The sequence below is a fragment of the Oncorhynchus keta genome, chromosome 5 (assembly GCF_023373465.1).
Source record: "Oncorhynchus keta strain PuntledgeMale-10-30-2019 chromosome 5, Oket_V2, whole genome shotgun sequence".
Classification (NCBI taxonomy): Eukaryota; Metazoa; Chordata; class Actinopteri; order Salmoniformes; family Salmonidae; genus Oncorhynchus; species Oncorhynchus keta.
In genome coordinates, this window is record NC_068425.1 from 35,411,935 (window position 1) to 35,424,105 (window position 12,171).

Consider the following 12,171-nt stretch of genomic DNA (forward strand, 5'->3'; position numbering starts at 1 on the left):
GTCCCGGGCCCCTGGGACTTCAGCACCAAGGCCAGCGCCTGCCATTCCGAAAGACAGATGAGAGAGAATGCTTTTTATTTACAGACTCAGTGAGCATAGCTCTTTTGCACACCAATATCTCTACCTGTACATGGCCCTCAAGAGAAGACAGGCTCCAGTGCTTAATCTGCAAAATGAGGTGGAAACTGAGCTGCACTTCCTAACCTCCTGCCTTTTGTATGACCATATTATATAGACATATTTCCCAGATCACACAGATCCACAAAGACTTGCGAAAACATATCCAATTTTGAAAAACTCCCATACCTACTGGGTGAAATTCCACAGTGTGCCATCACAGCAGCAAGATTTGTGACCTGTTGCCACGAGAAAAGGGTTAAACCAGTGAAGAACAAACACCATTGTAAATACAAAATTTATGCTTATTTATTTTATCTTGTGTCCTTTAATTATTTGTACATTGTGTATGTATGTCCTCTTATTTTATATATATGTATGTATGTATCATATATATTATGTATATATATATATATATATATATATGTGTATGTGTATATAAATATATATATAATATGACATTTGTAATGTCTTTACTGTTTTGAAACTGTTGTATGTGTAATGTTTACTGTTAATTTTTGTTGTTTTTTCACTTTATATATTCACTTTGTATGTTGTCTACCTCACTTGCTTTGGCAACTTCATGTTTCCCATGCCAATAAAGCCCTTGAATTGAATTGAATTGAATTGAATTGAATGCTTTGGGCTGGATTCAATGAGTATGACAGAAGTATCGCAGAAAATCCATGTTACAGCTCGATTTAAATGTAAAGGCAATGTTCCGTGTTCACGGAGACTTCATTGACGGTAAATACTTCATATGTCAGCTCAATCAGACATTACTTTTAAATCTAAGTAAACATATGTCATGTTTTGTCTTATATTGTCTTGTCATTATGCTTTCCCTTCTGTTCGTTTCCCCTGCTGGTCTTATTAGGTTCGTTCCCTATTTTCTCTCTCCTTCCCTCTCTCTCCTCTCTCTATGTTCCGTTCCTGCTCCCAGCTGTTCCTCATTCTCCTAACTCACTCATTTAGTCTTTTCACACCTGTCCCCTATTCTGTCCTCTGATTAGAGTCCCTATTTCTCCCCTTGTTTTCCGCTTCTGTCCTTGTCGGATCCTTGTATGATGTTCGCTGTGCTGTGTCTTGGTCTCGCCCTGTCGTGTCTTGTCTCCTTCAGATGCTGCGTGTGAGCAGGTGTCTGAGTCTCTTCTACGGTCGGTGCCTTCCCGAGGCAACCTACAGTTAATGGTCGAGTCTCCAGTCTGTCCTCGTCACTACGAGTGGATTTAAGTTTTTATGTTTTGTTTTCTGCTCTGATTGTCCAGGAGTAGTGCTCTTATCCTTTACTGGAATAAAGACTCTGTTTTCGCCAAGTCGCTTTTGGGTCCTCATTCATCTGCATAACAGAAGGATCCGACCACGAATGGACCCAGCGACTACGGATTCTCGTAACACTGCCGTCGAGATCCAGGGAGCCATGCTCGGCAGACACGAGCAGGAATTGTCTGCTGCTCGTCATGCCATTGAGACCCTGGCCGCTCAGGTTTCCGACCTCTCTGGACAGTTCCAGAGTCTTCGTCTCGTGCCACCTGCTACTTCCTGGTCAGCCGAGTCTCCGGAACCTAGGGTTAATAACCCACCTTGTTACTCCGGGCAGCCCACTGAGTGCCGCTCTTTTCTCACCCAGTGTGATATTGTGTTCTCTCTCCAACCCAACACATACTCAAGAGAGAGAGCTCGGGTTGCTTACGTCATATCACTCCTTACTGGCCGGGCTCGAGAGGGGCACAGCTATCTGGGAGGCAAGGGCTGATTGTTCTAACAATTACCTGAGCTTTAAAGAGGAGATGATACGGGTTTTTGATCGTTCAGTTTTGGTAGGGAGGCTTCTAGGGCCCTGGCTTCCCTATGTCAAGGTGATCGATCCATAACGGATTACTCTATTGAGTTTCGCACTCTTGCTGCCTCAAGTGACTGGAACGAGCCGGCGCTGCTCGCTCGTTTTCTGGAGGGACTCCACGCAGAGGTTAAGGATGAGATTCTTTCCCGGGAGGTTCCTTCCAGTGTGGACTCTTTGATTGCACTCGCCATCCGCATAGAACGACGGGTAGATCTTCGTCACCGAGCTCGTGGAAGAGAGCGCGCGTTAACGGTGTTTCCCCTCTCCGCATCGCTACCATCTCCTCCCTCCGGCTCAGAGACTGAGCCCATGCAGCTGGGAGGTATTCGCATCTCGACTAAAGAGAGGGAACGGAGGATTACCAACCGCCTGTGCCTCTATTGCGGACTTGCTGGACATTTTGTCAATTCATGTCCAGTAAAAGCCAGAGCTCATCAGTAAGCGGAGGGCTACTGGTGAGCGCTACTACTCAGGTCTCTCCATCAAGATCCTGTACTACTATGTCGGTCCATCTACGCTGGACCGGTTGGGTGCTACATGCAGTGCCTTGATAGACTCTGGGGCTGAGGGTTGTTTTATGGACGAAGCATGGGCTCGAAACATGACATTCCTCTCAGACAGTTAGGGAAGCCTACGCCCATGTTCGCCTTAGATGGTAGTCATCTCCCCAGTATCAGATATGAGACACTACCTTTAACCCTCACAGTATCTGGTAACCACAGTGAGACTATTTCCTTTTTGATTTTCGTTCACCTTTTACACCTGTTGTTTTGGGTCATCCCTGGCTAGTATGTCATAATCCTTCTATAAATTGGTCTAGTAATTCTATCCTATCCTGGAACGTTTCTTGTCATGTGAAGTGTTTAATGTCTGCTATCCCTCCTGTTTCTTCTGTCCCCTCTTCTCAGGAGGAACCTGGTGATTTGACAGGAGTGCCGGAGGAATATCATGATCTGCGCACGGTCTTCAGTCGGTCCAGAGCCAACTCCCTTCCTCCTCACCGGTCGTATGATTGTAGTATTGATCTCCTTCCGGGGACCACTCCTCCTCGGGGTAGACTATACTCTCTGTCGGCTCCCGAACGTAAGGCTCTCGAGGATTATTTGTCTGTGTCTCTTGACGCCGGCACCGTAGTGCCTTCTTCCTCTCCTGCCGGGGCGGGGTTTTTTTTGTTAAGAAGAAGGACGGTACTCTGCGCCCCTGCGTGGATTATCGAGGCTGAATGACATAACGGTTAAGAATCGTTATCCGCTTCCCCTTATGTCATCAGCCTTCGAGATTCTGCAGGGAGCCAGGTTCTTTACTAAGTTGGACCTTCGTAATGCTTACCATCTCGTGCGCATCAGAGAGGGAGACGAGTGGAAAACGGCGTTTAACACTCCGTTAGGGCATTTTGAGTACCGGGTTCTGCCGTTTGGTCTCGCTAATGCTCCAGCTGTTTTTCAGGCATTAGTTAATGATGTACTGAGAGACATGCTGAACATCTTTGTTTTTGTCTACCTTGACGACATCCTGATTTTTTTCACCGTCACTCGAGATTCATGTTCAGCACGTTCGACGTGTACTCCAGCGCCTTTTAGAGAAGTGTCTCTACGTGAAGGCTGAGAAGTGCGCCTTTCATGTCTCCTCCGTCACTTTTCTCGGTTCTGTTATTTCCGCTGAAGGCATTCAGATGGATCTTGTAAGGTCCAGGCTGTCAGTGATTGGCCCGTTCCAAGGTCACGTGTCGAGTTGCAGCGCTTTCTAGGTTTCGCTAATTTCTATCGGCGTTTCATTCGTAATTTCGGTCAAGTTGCTGCCCCTCTCACAGCTCTTACTTCTGTCAAGACGTGCTTTAAGTGGTCCGGTTCCGCCCAGGGAGCTTTTGATCTCCTCAAGAAGCGTTTTACGTCCGCTCCTATCCTCGTTACTCCTGACGTCACTAAACAATTCATTGTCGAGGTTGACGCTTCAGAGGTGGGCGTGGGAGCCATTCTATCCCAGCGCTTCCAGTCTGACGATAAGGTTCATCCTTGCGCTTATTTTCTCATCGCCTGTCGCCATCGGAACGCAACTATGATGTGGGTAACCGCGAACTGCTCGCCATCCGCTTAGCCCTAGGCGAATGGCGACAGTGGTTGGAGGGGCGACCGTTCCTTTGTCGTTTGGACTGACCATAAGAACCTTGAGTACATCCGTTCTGCCAAACGACTTAATGCACGTCAAGCTCGTTGGGCGTTGTTTTCGCTCGTTTCGAGTTTGTGATTTCTTATCGCCCGGGTAGTAAGAACACCAAGCCTGATGCCTTATCCCGTCTCTTTAGTTCTTCTGTGGCTTCTACTGATCCCGAGGGGGATTCTTCCTTATGGGCGTGTTGTCGGGTTGACAGTCTGGGGAATTGAGAGACAGGTTAAGCAAGCACTCACTCACACTGCGTCGCCGCGCGCTTGTCCTAGTAACCTTCTTTTCGTTCCTGTTTCTACTCGTCTGGCTGTTCTTCAGTGGGCTCACTCTGCCAAGTTAGCTGGCCATCCCGGCGTTCGAGGTACTCTTGCTTCTATTCGCCAGCGCTTTTGGTGGCCTACTCAGGAGCGTGACACGCGCCGTTTCGTGGCTGCTTGTTCGGACTGCGCGCAGACTAAGTCAGGTAACTCTCCTCCTGCCGGTCGTCTCAGACCGCTTCCCATTCCTTCTCGACCATGGTCTCACATCGCCTTAGACTTCATTACCGGTCTGCCTTCGTCTGCGGGGAAGACTGTGATTCTTACGGTTGTCGATAGGTTCTCTAAGGCGGCACATTTCATTCCCCTCGCTAAGCTTCCTTCCGCTAAGGAGACGGCACAAATCATCATCGAGAATGTGTTCAGAATACATGGCCTCCCGTTAGACGCCGTTTCAGACAGAGGTCCGCAATTCACGTCACAGTTTTGGAGGGAGTTCTGTCGTTTGATTGGTGCTTCCGTCAGTCTCTCTTCCGGTTTTCATCCCCAGTCTAACGGTCAAGCAGAAAGGGCCAATCAGACGATTGGTCGCATACTACGCAGCCTTTCTTTTAGAAACCCTGCGTCTTGGGCAGAACAGCTCCCCTGGGCAGAATACGCTCACAACTCGCTTCCTTCGTCTGCTACCGGGCTATCTCCGTTTCAGAGTAGCCTGGGTTACCAACCTCCTCTGTTCTCGTCCCAGCTCGCCGAGGTCCAGCGTTCCCTCCGCTCAGGCGTTTGTCCAACGTTGTGAGCGCACCTGGAGGAGGGTGAGGTCTGCACTTTGCCGTTACAGGGCGCAGACTGTGAGAGCCGCCAATAAACGTAGGATTAAGAGTCCTAGGTATTGTCGCGGCCAGAGAGTGTGGCTTTCCACTCGTAACCTTCCCCTTACGACAGCTTCTCGTAAGTTGACTCCGCGGTTCATTGGTCCGTTCCGTGTCTCCCAGGTCGTCAATCCACGCTGTGCGACTGCTTCTTCCGCGACATCTTCGTCGCGTCCATCCTGTCTTCCATGTCTCCTGTGTCAAGCCCTTTCTTCGCACCCCCGTTCGTCTTCCCTCCCCCCGTCCTTGTCGAGGGCGCACCTATTTACAAGGTACGTAGGATCATGGACATGCGTTCTCGGGGACGTGGTCACCAGTACTTAGTGGATTGGGAGGGTTACGGTCCTGAGGAGAGGAGTTGGGTTCCATCTCGGGACGTGCTGGACCGTTCGCTGATTGATGATTTCCTCCGTTGCCGCCAGGATTCCTCCTCGAGTGCGCCAGGAGGCGCTCGGTGAGTGGGGGGGTACTGTCATGTTTTGTCTTATATTGTCTTGTCATTATGCTTTCCCTTCTGTTCGTTTTCCCCCTGCTGGTCTTATTATGTTCGTTCCTTTTTTCTCTCTCCCCTCCCTCTCTCTCCTCTCTCTATGTTCCGTTCCTGCTCCCAGCTGTTCCTCATTCTCCTAACTCACTCATTTAGTCTTTTCACACCTGTCCCCTATTCTGTCCTCTGATTAGAGTCCCTATTTCTCCCCTTGTTTTCCGCTTCTGTCCTTGTCGGATCCTTGTATGATGTTCGCTGTGCTGTGTCTTGGTCTCGCCCTGTCGTGTCTTGTCTCCTTCAGATGCTGCGTGTGAGCAGGTGTCTGAGTCCGCTACGGTCGGTGCCTTCCCGAGGCAACCTACAGTTAATGGTCGAGTCTCCAGTCTGTCCTCGTCACTACGAGTGGATTTAAGTTTTTTATGTTTTGTTTTCTGCTCTGATTGTCCAGGAGTAGTGCTCTTATCCTTTACTGGAATAAAGACTCTGTTTTCGCCAAGTCGCTTTTGGGTCCTCATTCATCTGCATAACAACATAAGGAACACTCTAAAAAGAAAAGGTTCCTGGAGTACCCTTTAGGGGTTCTTCAAATTAAAACTGTGGGGAAACCTCTAGAAGTTCTTTGAGGAACCCTTTAAAATAAACCCCTTTTTTATGGATCATCAAATAAACTTTTGAATAACTTTTTGGGGTTCATTTTTTAAATACCCCCCCCCCCCATATTATTATTGTTAATGATAATAATATGCATAACAAGAACACAATATTTTAGTTCTCAGTTTATCATGATTTTAGTGGCAAAAATTGTAATATGAGGTAAACTCCCAGCAGAGTCCCAAGTCCTCTGGTGTGTTGATGTTAGTGTGTTGATGTTCTCTGTATCCATAGCCAGAATGATTTTGCCATGCGTTGTGTTCGAACACATTTCCTGTTATATTCATCAGAGGTGTAGGAGGGTGAAGTCTGTGAATCCCAAAAAATGTAATTATACATAAGATTAACAAAACACACAACAGTATTCATACCTTGTTTTTTTGTGGTGAATGTGAATGAAAACCTTTTTGATGAGGGTTTTCATATACATACCTTGTCCATAGAGGCCTATAGGCTATTCATTCACCTTTGTATGCCCCCGTGTCTGTATACCTGCAAACACAGTCATCTGCACCCAGTTCAGTCATCTGTACCCAGTTCAGTCATCTGCACCCAATACAGCCAGCCTTCAACATATTATAGCCTACATATTCTTACCTCCTTGTTGATTGATATCCATTGAATTGTGTCCAGTCTTTGTTTTAGAAAAGATTTTCACAAATATGAAAAGAGAGATGGTATCATGACAAAACAATATCCATTTAGATCATATAAGGGACCAACCTTAAATTGAGGAGATCTTTACATTTCTCAGTTAGGTGCCTGCACCTGCTCTCCTTTCAAATTCAAATCCAAATATTTCTAGTTGGGCAGTTAGGTTCCTGCAAGAATCCCCACCAACTAAGGAGGTTCCTCGATGAACCCCACCTCATATGGGGTTCTTGGAAGAACCTTTTGAGGGCCATTTGCAGTGCCAGGAAGACTAAGGTTCTTCAAAGAACTTTGAGGATCTCAGAAGAACCCTTGTTGAACCCCTAAAATATGAGTCTTCTTGTCCCCGTACACACTCATGTTGTATAAGGAATGCATAACACATTTGGCACCACCGTTGTGATACAACAGAGAGTTCTTCAGTACAAAAATAACAACACAAGCAACAGACAAAACTGTCCATTGTATCAGAAAAATATCTGTTGTATCACAACCATTATGTCAAATGCGTTGTAAATAAGTTGTACAATCTAAGTGTGTAGGGGGCCTTTGAGTGCTTTACATGAAGCAAACTGTTTACTTGTGTGTTCAGTATTAGCTTATATTGTCACGCCCTGACCTTAGAGATCCTTATTTATTCTCTATGTTTGGTTAGGTCAGGGTGTGACTCGGGTGGGAGAATCTATGTTTTCTATTTCTTTGCTGTTTTTGCCTAGTGTGGTTCCCAATCAGAGGCAGCTGTCTATTGTTGTCTCTGATTGGGGATCATATATAACTTGTCATTTTCCGTTTGGGTTTTGTGGAGTTTAGTATCTGTGCCTGACGGAGCTGTCTGCTTTTGTTTTTGTATTCGTTATTTTTGTTTGAGTGATTCTTGACAATAAAGATCATGAACACTTTCCACGCTGCGCTTTGGTCCACCCTAACTTCCTTCCGACGATGAGCGTTACATATATAACCGCCGAGGTATATCTCAAGGGCATATCTTATCTAGATGAACTTCCATTAGATTCCAAAAGTAGTCTGCATTATTATGGCTTTATGAGCAGGTTCACTTGCTCAGCAACTGGAATAGAATAGGAGCCAACGTACCAGGCCAGGTCTGTGTCCTGTGAATGCAGAGTGGTCCACTTAGACAGACAGAGAGAAATAGAGAGAGAAATAGAGAGAGGGGGAAGAGAGATAGCGAGAGAGGGGGCGGGGGGGGCAGAGAGTGGGAGAAACAACAGACATACACACACATTACGAGGCGAACCCCAGCCCAAGACAAAACAAACAGCAGGACTCTGCTGATTCATCTGAGGGCTCAGTAGGCTTTGATTGCTGACAATTTGTCTGTGTGCAGGCCGAGTGTGCTAAACCTCTAAACGCTCCTATCTGGAAGGCCACGTTTGAAGGGTTAATATGAAGAGGGCAGACAACCTTCATCCTTTTGTCACCCTGAGGAGATGGAAAAGTTACTGCTGTGACGTTTCTGTTGTTCGGTGAGAAAATACTGAATGTGGCATTTGGATATTGGTGAGATTGCGTTGCTTTTAAGCAAGAATACTTTTGAAGTCTGTGAGGCAAAGCGGGATTCCTCATGGATAGCAATAGTGATATACAGTACAATGATACAGTAAACCGACCAACATGTAGAATCTACATACGAAGTCTGGGAGGCAAAGCGGGATTCCTCATGGATAGCAATAGTGATATACAGTACAATGATACAGTAAACTGTCCAACATGTAGAATCTACATACGAAGCCTGGGAGGCAAAGCGGGATTCCTCATGGATAGCAATAGTGATATACAGTACAATGATACAGTAAACCGTCCAACATGTAGAATCTACATACGAAGCCTGGGAGGCAAAGCGGGATTCCTCATGGATAGCAATAGTGATATACAGTACAATGATACAGGAAACTGTCCAACATGTAGAATCTACATACGAAGCCTGGGAGGCTACAGAAAGCTAAACAACACAAATAAGGCAGTTTGCATTTTCATTGGTTTATTCATACACAGTATCCTTTATACCCCAGTTAGCAAAGGGACTTGGGAGAACTTGATAAACAAAAGCAAGGAGAGTGAAATGAAAATAAAGCATACAAAACATCCCTGTGTTGTGGTCCCATGATCGCCACGGTAATTCAAATAATGACTGCAAGTGATTGTAGTTCCTCCTAAAAGTACATACTGCTTGGAGGTTTTGTGTCTAAAGGAGCCCAAACACCGCCCACTCACTAGACATAGATTCTCAATGTGAGACGTCATTCACAGGGCTAACTATGGTTAGCCTCTCTTTCCCACTAGTATCTGATACGTTCTATAGAGAGTGCTATATTCTCCATGTAGAAACCTCCACATCTTTGAAGTAAAACATAATATCTAGATGGACAGACAAGATCCTGACTCAATGAAATGCTTCTCAGTTTGTCTCATCAGCAATGTTGTGTAAACATATGGTTCCCCTTATTTCTAATAGGTCCATTTTGTCCAGATGGGACACTTTAATACTAAAATGGAATCAAAGTTACATGTTAACATCCTTTCAGTAGTCATCCCCATTGAACAGCTACATTTCAAGGACATGCTACAAATACCTTTGTCTAACAGAAACAGACTAAATGCAAGACATTTGGCAATAGGCTGAAACGCCAAAACAACTGTGTCTTTGTGGTCAGGGTGTATTAAACAATAGACCAACGTTTCTTTATTCTTTGGCAGTTCAGTTGTGTCTGATTGAACTTCCTGTGCTTGTTCTGTGTTGATCTCTCATTATGTAGGTTCACAGTCTGGCACAGAAAGAGAACTTCTGCATAACCACAACCAAAACAGAAGAGACAGAAAATTCAAATCGTTGTGTCCATGGCTTAGATGTGAGTTCTGACTGAATTTAGAACTTGGTTGAGTCAGGAGACTGAACACTAAGACAAACCAATAAACAAATGGAGAAGAGGAGAACAGAAAGAGGAGAGAAGTGTAGTGGGAGGGGCTAGCGGGACAGGCGTGTGTCTCACTGTGATGCTTGGTGACACATGAACTTCATACTGTACACCTGGGGATCTGGGTTAACATGCATCATGCCTTCTCTCATGCTTAGATCAGGCCTTACCCTCACATGCACACAGCGAAAGCCAGAAAACACACTTCTGCCTCTGATAGAAGAGAAACCAAGGTTAGGAGTAGGAGTGTATTCAACCAGGGACCACGTGCCACAGTCACACATACTGTAGATACTGCATATCGTCTGTTAAACATTAAAGGTAGAGTCAGCGAAGTAAACAGCTTAGTATGTCAATCTCCGCAACACACTGAGAGTGCGGGTCAGTTTTGGTCCAGTGGCTACTACGTTGTAAGAGCATGAAGGGAACCCATCTACAGATACTGTGGGTGACTTTGTGAGGGTGAAGTCTTGAGTCTTGCTCATCGCAATTTCTGCGATGCTTTTCGTGCAAAGGTCATTTCTCTGACTCTACCTTTAAAATAGTCAAAAACAAACCGTGGATAAATAGAGAAAATACATATTACAAGGTTTCGCTGATAACAAAGCTACCAAAGATTCAGCCAAACGTCATGTGTTTTTGGGATAGTCATCTAAACAGAGATGTGTAACCCGTCTAAGGTAGTAAAAGCACATTCAGTTCGTGGTATAAAATCTGCGAGTCATTTCTCTTTTTGAAAAAGCTCTTTCGATATCTACAAAATGGTCGACAAATAGGGTAAACAATGTTCTCTCTGGACAGAAAGGTATAGAGGGAAACATGCAGAATATGTTGAATAAGTAACAGAAAGTGGGGTAGGACCTTCATACAGACAACAATGACTGAATCAACAAATAGCATAATACTTGGTTTTACAATGATAAATATCAGACGTGTGCTGCATCCCCTAGAAAGTCATCTAGCGCTTATTCATAATCAGGAAATAAGCATGCAACCGACAACTGCATTGTGCACATGGAAAGAGCATTTTCAGTAGTAAAATCCAAACATCGTCTTCTCATGAACCTTAGTTCAAGATTTTTCCCCATAAATAGAAGTCCGGAATACCAAGTTACATGTTGTCGCAAACCTCATGAACAGAACCATATCCTCAATTCAGTCTTGCTCATAAATTCTCCTAAATAACTCTGAGAAAATTGGTACCATTGCTTTCACCAAAAATTAAATTGGACACCATCTAAAATGTTCATCATTGTTTCATCAGTCAACTGTTCATACGGACCTAAAAGCTGTACTTTAACAACATACTAGGTTAGACACAGCTATACTTGGTGGGTTACATTTTAGTAACGTTTTGTAAACGTTTGATAGCGGTTTGTAAACGTTCGGTAACGGTTTGGAGTATATTAATAAAACTGCCAGAGAAACATGGTGTTGAGCTTAGTTTAGCGTGCTGACACCATCACAGAAGGGTTGACGGGTTCGCCACAAGGAAAGACATAGTTGACTATAGGAATTTCGTAAGAAAAGGACACTGTAGATAGTAGATGTTTATATAGATATGTACTGGAATAAAATGATTTGTTTCACCTCTATTTTGGCACTCGTGTAACAGTAGATAATAGACCTCTCTTCTCTGTAGGTATATAAATATAATCTAGAATGTGGTGTAGCAGACTGTTTAGAAATGGCAGTACAGTACAGTAGGTACAGCAGAGAGAGGAAAGGTAGGGACAGGAGGGTATGTTCCATCATGCTTCATAGGGAGGGAGTGCTCTTTTACTATCCATAGCAACACACTGAGGAATCATGAGATACTGTATGTAGTCCCACAGACAACTTCCAGACAGGAAGGTACTGTAGTGTTTGGCTCTAGGTTCTAGAGCAAGTAGGAGGTTCTGGAACTGTGGAAAACATGGAACCCATTCCTGAATGTTAGGCCAGTAGGTTGCAGAGTTAAAGGGTTCCCCATGGTAACAGTGTGCAATTCATGTCAACGCTTACTGCAGGCCTACTTCTCAAATCAATGTATCCATGATTACTGCGCTCAATCACCAGATAGACATACTCCTCTGTACACCAACCCCTCCCCCCTCCCTTACCCCCTCCATCGCATCAGACAAATTCCAATCGAGATCGTTCTCGGACAGCTTGTTTACAGAATGTCGCCGACTGAAGTCCAGAGAACACATGAAGATAA